Below are 19,153 nucleotides of genomic sequence, written 5' to 3'. Positions count from 1 at the left end.
ATGCTGTTTCGCTGTCACTGTCTCCCTCTCTTACTCTCCATCTATCTTATCCACGTACACACTCAACTTCCTGGACATGAAAATTCACAGGTTTAAGTGTATGTAGTCCTAAATGTTGCGATCCGGTGTGCTTACACAGAGGCGCACACTTGTTCACACACACACACACACACACACACATGGAGAGAGAGAACATTTGGCGAAGCAACACATCACTGAGACAAACCATGTCAGTTCACAGCTTGACAGTTTGTTAATGTTGTGTGACTTCTCCGGGAACAAAAGATGCATTGCAGAAACTCAAGACTGCATGTAATTAATCCAATCCCGGCAATAACTCTCTCAAATATTTACTATATTCCACTATCAGCGGTGAGGGAGATAAATGAAGAGCTCCACAAAGACCTCACACATCCGTGGGAGTCTGCCAGTCCTGGCGACTGCGGCAGAGCAGAGCAGGTGAAATGAGTTGTTATACTCACTTCTCAATCCGTCAGGGCCTATATAATGTTTTAACACACTGACCTTAACCCTACAGGGACCTAACTACAATAATGCTGTCATCACCTGGTTTGAGAGTTGAGGCTTGATGGTGTGACACAACTACCCAGTGTCCATGGGAGAGTGACCAAAGCAAACACGAAGCTGAGAGCATGCAGACTTTTCCTTATGGTATTTGTTCGTTATGGTGATATCAGGTTTTTTTTGGCCACTTGGTGGCAGCAGAACAAACTGAAAACAATATCTGACTGACTGAAGTTGTCACAGTGAAACATGTTAGCCAACAGTTGCTTATTTACACAATCATCAGATGAGGAAAAACAAATTTGGAGTCACACGCAAGTCATATATTCATTCTTCTCTGATCTTGTTAACTTCCACCAAATCATAAAGAAATACATCTGGTTTTAGCTGCTGCATGTTTCACTTTCTGCACCAGCTTGTCGCTAACTTTGTCTATCTGCAGTTTGCTGCTGAAAACAGAGTTTTGAGATTCTATAAACCAAACAAATGAGCTTAAAGTGTTAATTGACAAGTTTGCCTCTGTGGGTTCGTCACTTTGAACACCTTAGTCAAATTTATAGTTTTATCATCTGTAGAACTATTGATTTTTTTTTTAAAAGCAACTATTTGTTGTATGTGCCATCATAATACATACAATATGCAAAATAATGCCCTTTACCTACTAGAATGTATGATCTATCTACATGTGTTAATGTTCTGTTGACTACCTCATACACACATACATCTGCACTGACATTGGGGCAAAGAGGTAAGTGGTTGTCTCAAAAAAAAAAAAAATAAATAAAAATTCATAATAGCTACTCAGTCTCTGAAAGCTGGCTATTTGCTATTTTAGATATGTGTAAATAGCCATGTTTGGAAAGCAATCATCTAGCAAACAGTTTTGCACCTAGGTGGAGGATGAAAGAGAGCTGAGCCTCAGGTAAAGATGACCTCCTAACTAGAAATAGGTGATGGACTTAGAAAAAACAAAGTTGTTCAAGGCCTCATTTATTCCTTTGCATCTGGATCTGCAAGAACGAATAAAACAAGAGTTAAGCTTTTTGTTACTGCACGAATACAGGAATGACTGCTGTGAAACTGTGCTATTTGGATTATTTTATCATTTGTGGTTTCCGTCAGGCAGCAACGGGTTGTAATGTTCTGACAGTAATTTCCGAAATGCAGCTCTGGTGTGAAAACATGGCACTAATAGAGCTATGATTAATCCTAGACAGTGTGGAGGGAAGACTTTCAAAGCCATAATGACTTTAAACACTAGAGGGTAGCCTATTCAAGGAGGATTAGAGTTTTCCACTTCACAGAGATAAAATTACTCTGCCCCACCAAATATTTCAATAGTGGGGAGATAGGGCCATTAAAATACCTTTAAAAGGTCACAGAAAGCCAACTTCAAGGTTTGTTGTCTCACCAGTTCTGAGTTACACTGAGAGGCGGTGGGGATGTCTTATGGGCTTTGCAGAGAGGGGGGTCCTGCCATTCTACAGGTTCACGGGAAAGATGGCCAAACATGTTTGCTCATGCCATGGGACACAATGTTTTCAGAGGAACAGCAGGAGCGGTGGGGGGGGGGGCGAAAGGGGTAGGTGGGGGAGTTTAGGAAGGTTGGAGGGAGGGAGGAAAGAAAAAGGTCTGAAGGGGTCTGGTGGCCACATGTCGCAGTTGCCGCAGAGTTGACTGGGATATCGCAGGCTTTCGTGCTAAACGTTGATGCAAAGGCTGAAAATAAACCCCTGTCCAAATACAGGGGGTTTGGGGGTGGTGGGCTGGTGAAGACAGGCCCCAGACGAGACCTCCACCGTCAACAACGTCCCCCTTCTGATCAAGCTTCGGGTCCCATCAGGGCCAAACATCGACCCTGACCTTCAGCCTCGACTCCCAACTTCAACCAGCTAAGGGATTGCATGAAAATTACTGCTATGGGAAGGGGGTCGACTCTTATATTTCATTTTGCACAAAGCAAGACCCTTTATGCCCTTTAAGTGTTGACAGCAGAAACTCAAAATAATATATTAGTGGGAAACATCAACAACATGGTGAATAAAGAGCTGCTAAGTAAATAGTTTATACAGCCACACATACACACAAATAAAGAAAGAACCCTCCCCTTTTCTGACACACTCTCTTCCACTAATCATTTTTGCACAGTCCCTAAGGTTGTGAGAATTCTGTTCTTGTTGTGTTTCTGTTTCAACTATAAAAGATTTTCCTTTTTTCCACCATAGATTACACTATATTTGAATCATTTTCTATTTTGAAAAAGTAACAGAAACAACGCCCGTCCTCTGTTGCCATATTAGGAGCAGACATGTCTATATTAGTGTCAAAGACACCCAGAGGTATGTCACATTACCACACAGTAAAACAGGTTAAAGAGGACCTTAATTGCTTGGTTGCTGTCCTTTGAAATGCTCAGTTTTCCTCGGAAGAAAACTTTCCAAAAGCAGACGAGCCGAGGCCGAAGCAGAAGGAGAGAGCCACATCAAAAGAGGAGTGTGCATGAATCTGTCAGCAATGAAGGGCTATTACTACAGTAGCAGCACCCTGCCTTAGGGAATATGCTGTCAGCTTTCTCATTAAAAGACTGACCTGGGCAGGAGACAGCCTGGGGTTAGCTCACATTTTCAGGCTGAAACTGTTGCTGTTTTTCAGTCATTTTTCCAAAAAATTCTAGTAAACATAATGCTGAAAAAAAAGATCCAGGGTGATTTTTACCATTGCATCTTTTGATTTCAAGCTGAATGTGTGCGTGCGTGTGGTAGGGGGAGAGAGGCCAAGAGTGAGATAAACAGCGAACATGCGTGTTTGCATCCTGCCTGTGAAATTAGAAACACAAACACATTAGATCTTAAACAAGCTTACCACATCCAACTTCTGTGAGCAATTAGAAAAGCATCAGCGCCATCACACACTGGCTCTGACACGCTATGCCTAAACCCTTCACCTTTCCCAATGAGTAAACACACACATTGGTGATAAAGCTAATGGGGCTCCAGCAAACGAACCGCACGAGGAGTGTGCGAGAGAGAGAGAGAGAGCGATCCATCTCCATAGCTGGGTAACCATCGCTGGAGTCTGGCCCAGAGACAGGAGGAACCACCACAGAGGTTGTGCAGTAGTTAGTGAACCTGTCTGTCTCCTGTCAGACTGCTGTCACACACACATCGAGCCAAGCATCAATACACACTGCCCCCCCCCACACACACACCCTCCCCACCCTGGTTTTTCCAGGTCTATATGCACTGAACGCACATGTTTTGATTGCTGACGGCCATGTCAGGAGTCAAGTAGAGCCTCTTAAAATGTGGCCTAAGGGCAAGGGTCATCCACTAATGAGTAAAAGCTTTTTTTCTCCCCTTTGTTGGCAGGGAGGGAGTAAGGAAATGTGCTCACTAGGTGGTAGGGAGGTGAGCAGGGGGAGGGAGGGGAGGAGAGAATGTGTGAAGGGATGGGTAGTGGCAGGGGAGAGGAAGGGTGAAAGGGCTGAGCGGGCGGGGGGGGGGGTGTCAGGAAGTGGAGCGAGAGGGGAGGCAAGAGGTGAGGTCTCAGGTGAGAGGGGGTGATAATGATAAACTGTGTTTTTCTGAAGCGTCTGACAGCGGAACAGAGAAACTGAGAAACAGTGAAACGGAGAGAGGAATAGAAAGTCAGGACTGAGATTTGTGTCGAGAGTCAACTGTTAAAGTGACTAATTATCGGAAAATAACAATTTCTAGTGTTGTTTTTGCACTTTTGCACTATTTTCTTTTTTTAATCTGAAAATGTTTTTGAATGAAGGAATGAAAGAACAATATTTCAGCTAAAAATCATCTGCACAAACGATCTGCAATGCAAAAATGTGTTTATTGTTGTATAGCTGATATAATAAATCTCTATTTTAAGTAAATGAGTCAAAAACAACACCTGTATTGTATAATGGGATCCTACTTGTGCTACTGTTTATATTTCTGGAAAGAAGAAGCACAGTATCCATGTTTTTTGGAACATCTATCACACAAGATCATAAACTAAAAATCTGAAAAAGCTTATTTTCTCTGCTGTCGTTACAACACGAGGCTGCCATTTTCAAATTCCTCCACTCTGGATGGCGCTCTCGGTGGTCCGAAAACAAGAGATTTTAGATTCATCTCCATTAGCGTGGACATTGTCCACATCTTAAGTTGTCACGTCATTCATCATTTTTTTCCCTGTTATTTTGAAAATGTATTTTTTTTGTGTCAGTAGCTGTGTCTATTCTCAAAGCACCCAACTCATCTCATCTATAACTCTGTTTATCGTACATCCACATGCAGCGTATTGGTCTTCCTTGCCCACTGCACTCTGGGTGTTGTACGAGCTTGTCAGAGGCCTGACCCTGACATGCTGAAATTGCTTCACGAGGAGCTCCTTACGCACCCTCCCGTTCTGTCTCCTCTCTCCGTGTCCTCGCAGGGCAGCACATATAAGAAGATGTGTAGATGGGACACTAGCGGAGAAGAAAGCCAGCCCTTGTGCTCAGAGAGTTAACCTTAAGTGATGCGGTACCACTGAGTGCAAAGACACTCTTTGTTCCCTCCACTCATCTAATCTGGCCTTTACCTCTGCAGCCAAGAGGTGTGTGTGTGTGTGTGCGCGCATATATGTGTGTGTTTGTGTTAGAAGTGGCGGGCTGTTTGAAGCCGCTCTGATGGTTCTTTTGGTGCTCTCCAGGAAACGTTTGTCTGTGCATTGGATGAGCTCCTCCAGATGTTCCCATAATTCCACTGGATGTGTGCGTGCATGCCGTGGCTGTGTGCGTACATCCGAATGTGTGAGCATGTGTGCGTGCGCGCCTCAGGTCTATGTGTTTAGATAGAAAGAGGAGGGAGGGGGGCCATGTTCCAATTAGAGATGGGTAAACTGTTGATGTAAAAGAAACTAAAGCTAACATTTACAGGCCGTGACTCTGTGATGTCTCCCATTGTGACTTCAGTCTGCACTGTGGCATTGAGCCTAAAGCGCTGTTCGGACGAAAGACGGGGCCTGAAGGATTGTTTTAAATTCCACATTACAGTTTCCAAAGTGCACTCCAGTGCTCTAAACACATTTTAATGTACAATCACTGCAGAAAACACTTAAGAGTACTACTCTCCCGCTTGAACTCTAACCGCCCTGCTGAAGTGTCAATGAGCAAGACGCAAAAATCCCATCCAGCTCCGGGGCGCGCTGATCTGTGGCTGACCCGGGACTTTGACCTCCCTGTGGACAGGAGAGCAAGTTAATATATGATTTCCCTTTGTGAAAACAGAGTACTGCAAAACAGCCATAAAATCACTCACAGCTTAATGGCCAGTGAGAGACAAACCTGAAAGCACAAAAGGTGCATATACATAGCCCCGGCGAGAACAAGTACAACCTCAGTAAAGTTTAAAAAACACTTCAGTTGAAGATGAAAAATAATTCTCATAAATGTCTCGTTTGTGGAATACAAATTTATCAACATGAATGTGTGCATGGAGTATTGTTTCTGAGCTTCACTGAATCTATTGCTGACTTTCAAAACAGCAGCTGACAAAACAATCTCCACTCAAGACCCACTTTCACACTTGTTCTGGGGCTTTCGACTATGGTCTTCATCAGCAGATAGAGTTTACTTAGTTGTCATGGAATAGCATGTTAAAAAAATTGTTCTGAGCCCTTAGATTAATTAATTCGGGACTATCTAAGAAATGAAGGACCATGTAATGCATTTGAAAGCTCCAGTCAATTGTAAGTAGTTGGACCTTAAGTAGAGACTGGTCTCCATCTAGAAGGTTCCTTTCCAGAACTTGTCAAGTCTGATCCAACCACAGGTCATGTAGTGCACATGAAGAGGTAGCTGAGTGGTTAAAGGGTTAGTTCCCCTGAATTACAAAATAAAACACTCAGTCCCAGCGGTATCTAACCATGCGGATAGTTTTGATTTTATGTGTCCTGGTTTTGAGATATCTGCCTCTGAGATTTCACCTCAAAGCAATGTAGGTTTTATTTCATTTGTGGTCTTCACAAAATTGAAAAATTACATTTAACGATTTCTGCAGTACATCTTGTTCCAAAGGAGTGGAACATCCAGCTGCCTCAGCAAAAACAACACTCCTTCTGGGAATTACTATGGATCAAACCTTTTTTTTTTCTTTTTTCTTTTTTTTTTAAACCTTTGTGTCTTTGTACCTTCTTGCTGACTAGAAGATGTGACTGTAAATACCTGTGAAGAGGTGGGGGAAAAAGGATATCAAGGAGCTTTTCTAAAACCTCTGTGGAAGATGGACACAATGGGCAATTCAAAAGCACAGGAAATATCATAAGGAAAATACCTGCATGAGACCTTCAAAGGTACGGAACAATAACACCAGTTGGGGGGGGTTATCTTGCTATGTGTTCATCTTTCAGTGACTGTTTTGTGCATCAGTGTGGCTTGTATGTATGTATTGACAGTGCCAGTACATACTGAAGGTGTGCATCCACATGTACAGATTTTCATTCTGTATATACGTGTGTGTTTATTTGCTACATTATGACTCCAAGACTTGTGTCAGCTCCTAAAATTAAGAGCTGCCTATCTGCAAATAATCACCTGGCATCTTATGTTTATTTCTTATCTGGGAAACACAAAAAAAAGTTACTTAAATGCAAATTTGTCCAAGAAGCAAATTCACACAAGCTGAATATAGTGTCACACACCCTTGTAAACAGATAAGTTCATGTAAATTAACTCAATGTCATATTTTGGCTATGTTACATCATTTGTTTTAATAAACTGAATATGTCTTTTTTTTTTTGGTGTAAACTACTGTCAGTTTATTGGTGCGTGCATGGTTGCACGGTTGTGTGTTTTTTTCTCGTCCGTCAGTTCTCAGACTAAAAATTCCAACTGTCCTCCACTTCTGAAGAGCCACACTTGAGCTGTGACCTCATTTGGATGGCGAGCACCTGTGGAGCACAAACAATTATCCCATTAGTGCTAAGAGGGGCTGCTCCCGCTCACCTACAGGAGCCCTTATCCCCGCCCCACAACCACAACCTCCTGCACTGCTGCATCTCCCTTCCTCAGCTTTGGTTTCTCACAGCTCCCACATCTGAAGCTGGGGAGTATCTTGGAGGTGTGGTAGCACTCTGAGAAGGAGAAGTGGTGGTGGGTTGGGGGGGTGGGTCATGGGGATCAGTGGTGTTCTCCTGGTTGACAAAGCTCAGACAAAAAGGGCCTTCTCTGGCTGAGACAGACGGGCCAGCCCACACACACCTGGATGGCCAGGGGAATTATAAGAAGGCTCGCAGTGCTTCAAAGCCACTCTGCCACCTGTGCTCATCGCTGGGAATAAGGAGGGGTGTGTGTGTGTGTGTTTGTGTGTGTGTGTCACATCCTCACACACACACACACCAAAGGGTTTAAATGTTAAGTCTCTGCGACTGAAGTCCTACTTATCTCAAAGTGATAGATACACACAGACACCGACACAAGCAGCTATACATCCACATGTACAGACCAAACACTTAGCCACCCACCCACACACACACACATATACATAACAATCCACACACACACACACACACACACACACACATACATGCAGCTCCATGGTGAGGCTGGGAACCTGGGTGCAGGGCTGCTGTAGGAGCTGTTTGAAGCCAGCTGTCACAACCTGACAGCCTGTTGTTTTAGAGGCCTTTGGTATGGCCGAGGGGCCGAGGGGAGAAAAACAACACCAGGAATGTGTACAAGTCAGGACCCAACAGTAAATCCTTCGTCCGTTTCCTTTCTCCCAATGCAGACTGAGGGGAGCAGGGTCGTCCAAAGGAGAGAGCAGAGGGACGTGGGAGCGCCTCGAGTCTCCCCAGACAAGCCACCGAAGTGATCTGCATCTCCCTCGCATTCTCAGCTTTTTTCTCACACCTTTTTACCCATCTCGTTCTGCTTTTTTTTTTCTGTTGTCATCTTCTCTCGCTCTCTTCGTGCTTTCTCCTACCATCTCTTGCTTTCTGCTCTATATGCATCACATATGTGCTTAATTGTAATTGTTTTATCATGTGGGTTGTTTATCCTGTGGCTGTATTCATTAAGAGCAGACACACACAAACAGCCGCTTAGAGGGAGAAAGAAAGAAAGAAAGAGAAGGGTGGGGAATTTACAGACACACAAATGCATTCAACACACATATTCTCTGAGTAATGGATGCAAACACACCCACAAAACTTTCGCTAATCCAGATAACGTAATACAAACACGAACACAAAAACCTACAGTAACATCTGAGTGCCTCCGTGATGAGCACATAGTGGACGCTCACAGATGTGGACGCATGACCTGCCTCTTTCTCTCCCTCTCTCTCTTTCTCATATGGGAAACCAGGTCACTGCTGCAACAGTGTGCAAATAAGTCAATGACGTGCGTGGTCACAAAACACAAGAGCAAGCAGATGCAAGAAGGCACAATGAGGAGGAGACAACAAAAGTAGCACGTCTCACGAAGGCATCATGGGAATCGAGAGTGATGTCTACCTCAAGGTTGACATTCCCTCAAATGTTGTTTACTTCCTGCAAAATAAAAAAATACACATTTCGGGGGGAACTCGAAATGCTGCAGTGGTTTTGAACTCCACAGAAAAGCATCTCCAAATCCTCCTTTGGTATATTTTTGCGCAAACATCTCGTGATACATTCGGAGTCTTATATCCTGGTTTGATTTTAGCAGACGGACCTCACATCCTGATTCTGATCTTTTCTCACTCAGTGTTGTTGTTCCACTCTTGAGTTTTGGTCACAGCTTTTTCCAGTGCATTACTGTAGCCTCTTTCATCTTTAATGCATCCCCACTGGTGTATAGTGTAAATAAATGAACAAAGCCACAGTGAGTATACACAAAGTTTCACATGACACCAAGTTTCTGTTTTGGTCAAGTTGAAGTACGGCTTCCTGAGAGAGGCTCTCTACCAATTTTACACATGAACATCAGTTTACTCATGAGGAGTATTACTCAGCCAGAGAAAACAGGTGAATAATCTGTTGTGTGGCTCTGAAAGGGGCTTTCCAAGGCTTCTAGCCCTGATGATGTCATTAGTGTTATTTTTGGGGGGGATGAGCTTTAAAAAATTTTTACCAGAAAGCCTTAGGGTGCGAGGTTCACCAGAAATGGGCATTTAGGCTGGGGCTATACTAGAAACAAAATAGCTCTTATGACGTGTTGTCTGACCACATTGGAAGATAAATGTGTTTATAGCAGGATTTGAGCTCCACCTTTGAGCGAGAACCCTGCTGTCATCGAGAGCGGCTGAATACGATAATCATTTAAATATGGGGATAACAACAGTCTTCTTCCCTGGAAGCCATTTGTATTAAAAAAGTAATTGTGAAAAAAAAGAGCGAAAGAGAAATTCTAGCCTTTCCATTCTTTACTTTCTTGCCTCAACACACCTGACCAGTCACCGTGACTGAAGTATCATGGGCGTGAATGTCAAGTTCTCAATTTCAGAAAGAAATACAGAAATTGTTGGGACACATCCACCTGCCCATTTCTGACGTGAAAAAGGTGTGGGGTGAAGGGATTTCAGATGCTGTTCAAAAATGTGACAATCACGCTGGTTGCTGGAGCAGGTGATAATATTTCATCATTTTATTCACTGCATTAATCTAGTGATGACCTACTGTTAACCCTGCTTTGTGAAACAGGCCTCTGGTCTTGGTTCAGTATTTGAGTGTTTATAAATGATGTCATTCTGGATATCATGAATATTGTACAAAGATTTGTTGCCTCTAATCTTTACTTGTTGTCTGATAATAATGTTTGTCAGATTATGATTAGTTTTAGCAGCATTAAAACATAATAGCAGGACTGAACTAATGACCAGGTTGTTACAAAAGTCAACTTTGCAATTCTATTAATTACTGTTTTGTGTTCTGTGTGTGTCTTTTCACACACACACAAACACAGGTTTTTATGTATTACATACATACATACATATATATGTGTGTGTATGTGTGTGTGTGTGTGTACACACACACATACACACACACACACACACACACACACACACACACATTGAACCAGGCAGCAAAAAAAATCACTTCAAAGTTTGAATACACAACTCAAAATCCTGGCCCAACATGGGACACACTTGCATACTACCTGGTGGTGCATGAACACAGACTTCAGTACTAAGACTGCAAGTGTAGGCACTGGGACAGACCCTGTATGAGAGACCCTGTAACTGCTTGGAACTCTAAGGATGTGGGTTAGATACTTAACGAGGTTCAGTGAATTATAAAGTCCATCCCCAATGTAAAGAGTGAGAAGTGCTCAGACAAAAGTTCTTAGTGCAGTTGGTATTGTGGTAGGTTTGCCGTAAAGATGCTGTATTCCTGTTTTGTTTTTGTTTTTTACAAAACCACTAGAAATAGTGGTCGAATCGGTCAGTCCACTGTTGGCAAGATAGGAATGTGTATGTATGTGTATGTGTGTGTGACGGTTTTGAGGGACTGTTATTACTGCTGTACGCGCACACACACACACACACATACATAGAGAAAAAGGGGTACACCAAAGCCATGACCCTGGTGGTCCAGTCTGCTATACATCATCGTCTACAACACTTCTCGAACTCCTCTCTGTGCTTTGAACTGAACACGGTTCACTGAACAAGCTGCTGCCTCCCTATAGGGATACATAGAGAAACCCAGAAAATCACCACAAAACTCTGAGGTGAAACTTTATGGGGCTCTCAAAGGAAAGCCCAACAGATGTTCAAAGAAGCCTTTTTTTTCCCTAACACCATTGTCCAGGCTGTACTCCACTTTCATTGGTATATATCTCAGTGAACTGCTTTACAGTCAAATATTATATTACAAAAACAGCCTTGGCTTTGGCTTTTGAAAAATTACTGTGGTTGTGATTGGCATTCATTAAATAAGAACAGATAAGATTCTGGTTTAGCCTCATGAAGTGGTAAATCTCATTTTGTGGCTGTGTCCTCTCCAAGTCTCTCAATGACTAATTAAGTGCCTTGGTAATTACATCATGGCCATGAGAGAAAGGGGAGTGGAGGCGGGGTGGAAGGCCTGAAAGTAATATTGCTGTTTACACAATTAGAGTGATACGTCTTGGTTATGTGTGTACGCTGTGGTGTGTGTGTGTGTGTGTGTGTGTGTGTGTGTGTGTGTGTGTGTGTGTGTGTGGTCGGCTGAACATTTGTTTCCTCCCTACCCTGCATGTAAATACAGTGTAAGTGAGTGTTCTGACAATCAAGCACCTGAGCCAACATTACTCCCTTCTCTCCTCCTGCACCGACTGGACAGGATGAGATATTGAGACAAAGACAGAAGGAGAGAGAGAGAAAGAGAGAGAGAGAGAGAGAGAGGACCTAATAATGGTCACATGTGTATTGAGATCTTCATCTGCAGATGGAGTTTACACAGTTGTCGTGGAAAAGTAGATGGTCAAATTATAAGGACTTCTAGATTTAGAGTTGATTCTTTACAAAACAATCTTGCCACAAGGTCCATGTGTTGCTGTTCTGGGCTTTCAATTGTAACATTATGAGAGAAGCATCAGTACATAGCTGTAGCCTGCTGTTTATCAAGGTTAATGTTGCTGTTCATTAGCCCTAAATGTGCAAAACAGATCTAGGAGTCTTGTCTGTTTGGTCACATTAAGAGGAACCAGAGGATTCATCTGCACCAGAACTTTCAAATCCAAACAGACATATATTTGAGCAGAACTAAAGTTTTCATACAATATGAGTTATGTTGGAAAAATTGCCTGAATCAGCATCATATGCTAACAAAACTCGGGTGTAGTTAGGGTGTAGTTCCTCTTTGAAATGTTGCTGAGGTAACTGAACCCTGAGGCAAAAGCAGCAAAGAAGGGATCCCACATAAAACTCATATCATGTAAAACTTTCACTGATGAATATTTGTGAATAAATGTAATTCCCAGCCTCCCCTCAGGATGCCAATGTCCTGTCTACAATCTGACCTACATACAAAATGTATTTATTTACAAAGAGTAGGTAGCCAACTATTTCACAGCCACATTCTTAACCATGATGTCAATCCCTCTACAGGGACATCGATAATAAACATGTACCACCAGGACACTGCATACTCCCTTGACAGCTGCTCTCGCTTGTTTATGTGCGGCCTGTACATAAAGGCTAACATGGGGGTCTCCGAGTTTCCAGTCCCATATCAGAGCCTGACCCTAAATCTGAACCCCTCAACCCCTTCCCATACCGCTGCACCAGGCTCGGCCCCTGTGGGACGACCGCTGGCCCTTGGGGCCGCCCCCTGGCCCGAGATATACCCCCCTCCTCCTCCTCCTCCTCCACAGGACCTGCGTTGCCTTTGTGGCCCTCGGGGAGCCATGTTAAGCAACCCTCCCCACCCGCCTCCACCCAGGGGTCTGTGGCTCTCTCTCACCACCAGGAAACAGGGGCCTTCTCCTGCACCTCTTGACTGCAACGTTTGACAGCTAATATTTTTCTGCCGAATCCGCGTCTGTAATCCGCACTTCCATGTAGGGATCCCGTTACGACCTGTCTTGAGTAGGCCAGCTGTTCAAACAGGGTGATTAATTAAAGGAATTCTGTTTGTAAAACAATCCCCGACCTTACTCTCTCTTCCTCCATCCTGCGCTCTCCCTCTCTCTCTCCCCTCATCATCACTCATTCACACTCTCTCTTTCTCGCTCTGCTTCTCTCCCCTCAGACTCCCCAATCCAGCTCTGACCAAGCTCGGCAAGTGGTGAGTCCTTATTAAGACCACAGAGCGCAGAGTTTGCGGTCTCCTTGCATTAAGTCTGATTCTCCCTGAGGTGCTGCACATTAGCAAGACAAACATCTCAAATAAAGCGGGTTGAGCTAGCATGTGTGTGCGAGTGTGTGCTTGCGTGTGTCTGACAGTGGTAGTTTGAAGGGAGTGGGTGGGTGGAAGGGGGGAGGTTGAAGCTCTCAGGGAGGCAGGAAGGGAGGTTTGCAGGGAGGCAGTTTTTTTTTTTTTTTAATTGTTCCGTGCCTCGTAGCAGGTGAGGTCTCTTGTTGCCAATTTCAGAGCTGGACACTCATTCTCTTTCCTCCCCTCCTCTCCATCTCTCAATCCTGCTGCTTTCCGTGAGCAGCACAGGTGCTCGCTATTCATCACGGGCCGAGACAGATGCCTCAACTCCCATCAGGCCGCAGCGTATGGTGACCTCGCTCGTTCACACCATCCTGCGGCGTTGGGGGGGCAAAGGGTAACGTGGGCTACAAGCAGCACGGAGGCGGCCTGCTCGTACACTCACACTTTTTTTTTTTTTTTTCGAAATGTACACACACACATACACTCTTACAGCTGTCTCATCACAGGGTCCCTGGAGCACATAAACCCCTGACTAAAGTGCTTAGAGAAACTGGAGAGGCTGGAGTGCTCACAGGACATGTACCACTCTGGTGAAAGCGCAGGCTGCGTCCAAGATGTAAACAGCTTGGGCCGCACCTAGTACACATGAGACATGTATGCACCCGGTGCTCTCAACTGTAGTCTGTCCGCAAATGTGCACAGATGTTTCATCACAAGACACAAAAGAGGCCATAAAACCGATTGGACCAAAACCCATAGCACACACGACCTTACACATGCCTCACAATCGGCTCTCTCCCTAAAAAGCCAACGGGGAGTTTTTGAAAGTATTTCTATTAGGAGTCTGGGTTTTGTCCGTCTAACAACATCTGCTGCGAAAAAGGACTTGGTGAAAGAATTAAGGCAAGGCCTCGGATAAGGGGCCTCGCTACCAGGGTTACTGAGCGATCCTGCGTACGAGCGGCGACCGCGCCACCTGGTTAGCTCAGGTCTTCACATGCATCAAACAGCTTCCTGTCACCAGGGCCGAGGGCTGAGATCCTGCACCTGACCTCCTTCACACCGTGTCCCAGACTCAGGAGCGGAGGCTGTGCCAAGCGCCTGCTTTAAATTCTTGTAAAGCGGCCTGGAGTTTACAGAAAGAATGCCCAAACTTGTGACAAACGAGAATCAATCATGGGAAAAAGTATGAATTAGAATAAGAAGTGGGGAAGTCATATGCTTGGGGATTGTGCTGATTTGTAAGACTGGATAACTCACTTGATCTTTCTATTCTTGTCAGTGAAATCCACTGTTATTTCCTTCATCTGAGCTAAGCCGGCAGACAGAGGGATATGGAGCCTGATGCTAAGCCAACAGAGTTTAATACGGAGAGGTGAAACTTGAAAAGTAGAATTACATTGCTGCTGTGTGGCTTATGGCAGCCCGAGCTCTTCCACAACTCTGGATTCCAAACCTCTGAGATTCCAGGGAGGTATTAGGTGACTCTAACCGGAAATCCCCTCTCTGTGACCGCTGGCGTTTGTTTTCCTTAGCTGAGCTCCGAGATGGGTGGCATTGTGGGCCTCACTCATTCTCTCTCTCCCACTTCCAGATGCCCAGGAGGGAATCGTTAGAGCTGCCTTCATGCCCGGCTGGCATTGTGTGGATCGGGTCCAGCTTCTAACATGCTGGGCTGCCTGGTTACAGTTTACACTCCTCCCCTCCCTTTCTCCATACACAACCCCCTCCTCACCTCCCCCCCACCACCCCTCCCTTTTCCATTTGGCCCCGCAGCCAAGGCTGTACCACCAGAAAGGAGGCTCACCATTCTCTGTGGCCCAAGAAGCTGAGAGACCTTCCTGCGTAATTACAAACAGACACATATTCACAATTTTGGCAAATTGGTGATCTCACACCTTTGCTTTGCTGGCTGCCTGACTGTTCCTCAGGAGTGAGCCAAAGGGCAGGCACCGTCATGAGGCGTATGTGAGTGAGAGTTTGGGCTGAGTTCCTGGCTGGATGGGTTAGTTGGAGGGGACAGAATCCTGTTTTAATCAAGGCAAAAGGACAAACCCTGTGTGGTGGTAATAGTGACTTGTTTTTCCCTCATAAAAAAAAGAAAAGAAAAAAGAAGGGCCTGCTTTGACAGATAACAAGATACATAAGGAAATGGGTCACTATGGAGGAAACATAAGTGAAAAGTGAGCAACAAATAGAAGTATAACAAGGAATTAGAGGATATGGGAAGAAAAACAAGAAAGGAGAGGCAAGGAGCTGGTTGAGGAAAAAAGAAAAGAGAGGGGAAAAACATCTTGAGCTGGAAGCGTTCCTTTATCCTGGCCAATCTCGGCTGCACCTGTGATGACAACCCCTTGTGTGTAGTGCAGTGATTGTGTAACCTGGAATGAGGGGGGGGGGGGTCGGGGGCTGTGGATGGTGTAAGGGGGCTACAGAGGGGGAGAAAATGACATAAAGTGTTCCCCCAACTTGTAAATCTATGACAAGACCCAGACAGTCACCCTGAAACCCCCATCCAGTGTCCCCCTGCAGGGCATAGATGGGAGGGAAGAGGGGAGAGTGCTGGGGCACAAATCCAACGCGCTCCCTCCCTACTCCTGTTACCCACACCCCCACCCACCCCCCTTCCAGCCCCTCTGTTACCCTCCAACACACACACACACACACACACACACACACACACACACACATTCTGTGGGGCAGTGCGTTTCTTCCATTCTGCACAAGCTGTTGTTTTAAATCATAATAGTAACCAGACTGTAATCACATTATTGCACACATGGTGATTTTGACAAGTGGTGGGAGTCATGTGCTGAGGCTTTGGCAGGGTTAGCACACCATTCTCCCAGCTGTGAGCTCAGCCCCAGCCCACCCCCCTACACACACACACACACACACACACACACACACACACACACTACCTCCATCGCTTTCTACCCCCTCCCAGGCAATATGTTGCTCCGCTCCGTTCCACTGTAACCTGCATGCATTAGCGCAGCCTAATCTAAATCAGATTTCTGTAAATTGTAGTTACACATGTGCCTTGAGACTGTCCTCCCCAGAAAAAAACGACAAGCATTTTGTTGTTTTGTTCAAACACTGACCTATGAGGCGTCCTCTTGTGGTCATATGAGCAGAGTGTTGTCTCTCAGATGCAAAAACAGGAACATGAAAACCTCTTAAAAGATGGTTTATCATAATTTTGTTTTTGAGTTCAGAACTAGGACCATTGGTTATATTAGTAACCATAAAATCACAGTCACTAAAGTAATCTGGGGTACCCCTGTGGCAAAGATGTTAAGATGCCAACCATTACAGTAACATTTTTGAATTCACCTGGAGACTTGCTGCATCTGTCTCCCTCATTTCCCCATATCTCAGAATGCAGCAGCAGCAAAATAGATACAAGGGTAAAAGACGTGACTGCTCAGACTATAACACAAGCTGTAAAAACTCAACTATCTCGACTTAAAAAATACTACAGATTTCATGTACAATGAGAAACTATTAGACACTGCAAGAGCACTCATGTTGTTTTACCTCTGAAAACAAGTTGTAGCTATTATGGCTAAACAATCAGCTCTTTTACAACCTGTATGATCATCTAGTGTTTGTTAGCCTGTTTGACATATGTGTTTCAAAGTCCAAGCAATTACTCTGGTGAGTCCAGTGTTATCATTACCCAACAGAACTGACAGCCAGAATTTCGTACAAAAATACAAGCCACGTTGTAATAGCCATCGTTTTCCATTAAGTGTTACAGGTGTGCAATGATGTGTTTCTATGGACAGAACATGCACTGCAGTGTATGGAAGTGGAAACGTGTGGTTTAACTCCTGTAGCAGAGATGCTGGACCTGCCACACAGACAGAGGTAGTCACGGTATAGGTAGCTGGGATTTAAGAATCTGGAGAGCCAGTCTGATGGAGATGCTTCCTTTCTGGAGCACTGAGGCATGTTGACACTGTGAAATTAGGACGGTGGCCTCTGCTTGACACTCGAAGATGCCACAACTGTGTGGTCTCACATGAAAGACACAGTGTTTTGAGATGCATCACACGCAAACAGCGTGCGTTGTGTTTACGACACAAAGTGTTGGACTTTGACACTGAAGACCGTGGTTCACATCCCATTTCATACCAGCAAACAACGATGGTTTCTTTTAATCATGTCTGCAATTTTCCCGTAATTTCAACCAAGTAGTTTCAGTTGCCCAAACCTAATCAAACCATAATCGCAGAGGATGCAGAATAGAAAAGATTAGTATGAATAGTTTGTGAACCAGTCATATAAATTGTTTTACAAACAGTGTCATTCTGCTGATAGGGGCGCCAGATCAGAAAACACTGATTGTTTTGGAAAGTGATGACAAACAACATATTTAATCACTTATGATAAGGTCTGGTTTCGGGCTGTTTATGAATGACCTGCTTTTTAGTAAACATGTATACATAAGTCTCACTGTCTCACAAGATGCTGGCTGTTATAATGTGGACTGATTAAGATATCATTTAATTAGGCAGCCACCTCTGTGCAGATGCATCCAAGCAGTACATGTGTTTGTGCCTACACACGTGGCAGAGTGAATGACTGTCACGACTCCAATCGTAGAGGGGATCCTCCAAATGCTGCGACTAGGCATCGGGCAGGCGAAACAAACCGCAGGGCCCCGGTCCCCGCCTCAAGATAACGTGAGAGAGACGAGAGGTCGAACCCGGAGCGCCACTCTCTTTCCGTCCCATCTTTTCTTTCGTTTCTTCTGAGGTGTGGCTGCGCTCTGCACCGCACCGCTAACAAGATCAGGCTGCGGGGTGGGCCTCATCCAGCTGGCTCTTTATGTGTGTGTGTGTGTGAGTGTGTGTGTGTGTGTGTTTGGAACAGACTTGGTTATTGAAAATAGTTGTAAGAGAAGCTATACTGAAAACAGCATCGTGTGAGAGAAAGAGAAACAGAGGGGGGGGGAGAACTACCAAAATAATAGCTTACCCAGTCTTTCCACAGTTTTAATACCAATCAGCCAGTGGGCAAACTGTTCAAAGTCAGAGAGGAAGAATGACGGAGGGTAAATTGATGATATCCACCGCAATTTCCCTCAAACATTTAGTTAACAAGGAGGATGAATTTAATCATTCATACTAACAAGAGCATGCTATTCCCCTTCATCCCTCCTCAGTGTGTATTTCCTGAAACACGCATGCCAAGTGTTTTGACAATAAAGACATCTTAAATGATGGATAACTGGGGCTGACAGACAGACAGACAGACAAGGAGTCAGCATAAGCAAATGTATGAAAGCATAAACACAGACGTTGCTTTTGCTAGTGAGATGTACAACAGAGCCGTGCTTGTCCCTGACTTTTTATTTTCTGTGCCATTGTGGTCTCTGATTTATAGCGGAAGAAAATGATGAGAGAGAACATTTCTCTCCAAACAAAGAAAGCAGATGTACTTTATAAACCCGCTGCACTAAAAAACATACCGTCCTCGAAGCTGTTAAGGGTTTCTGCTTGACACGTCAAAAACATTTTATGCAACTCCGAATGCTTAGATGTTCAGGCCCCATCTTTAAAAGATTGCAGGTTGCCTCCATTTCTTTTTTGCACTCATGGACGGTGGTCCAAGCAGCAGATAGTGCTCAGAGCCCAGGAATCCCTGGAATGGTTTTGTTTAGCTTTGCCTCCAGGGAGAAATATATTGTGACAATCCTTGGAAATATGATGCCCATATTTTCACCTCCTATCTGAGGAGACCCAGAGTGAAACCATCACTCCATCAAATTTTAAGAACCGAGACGAGATAGTAACGG

The sequence above is a fragment of the Lates calcarifer genome, linkage group LG19 (genome assembly GCF_001640805.2).
Source record: "Lates calcarifer isolate ASB-BC8 linkage group LG19, TLL_Latcal_v3, whole genome shotgun sequence".
Taxonomy (NCBI): Eukaryota; Metazoa; Chordata; class Actinopteri; family Centropomidae; genus Lates; species Lates calcarifer.
The sequence above is the reverse complement of the archived record's forward strand: the minus strand, read 5'-3'. Positions refer to the sequence as shown.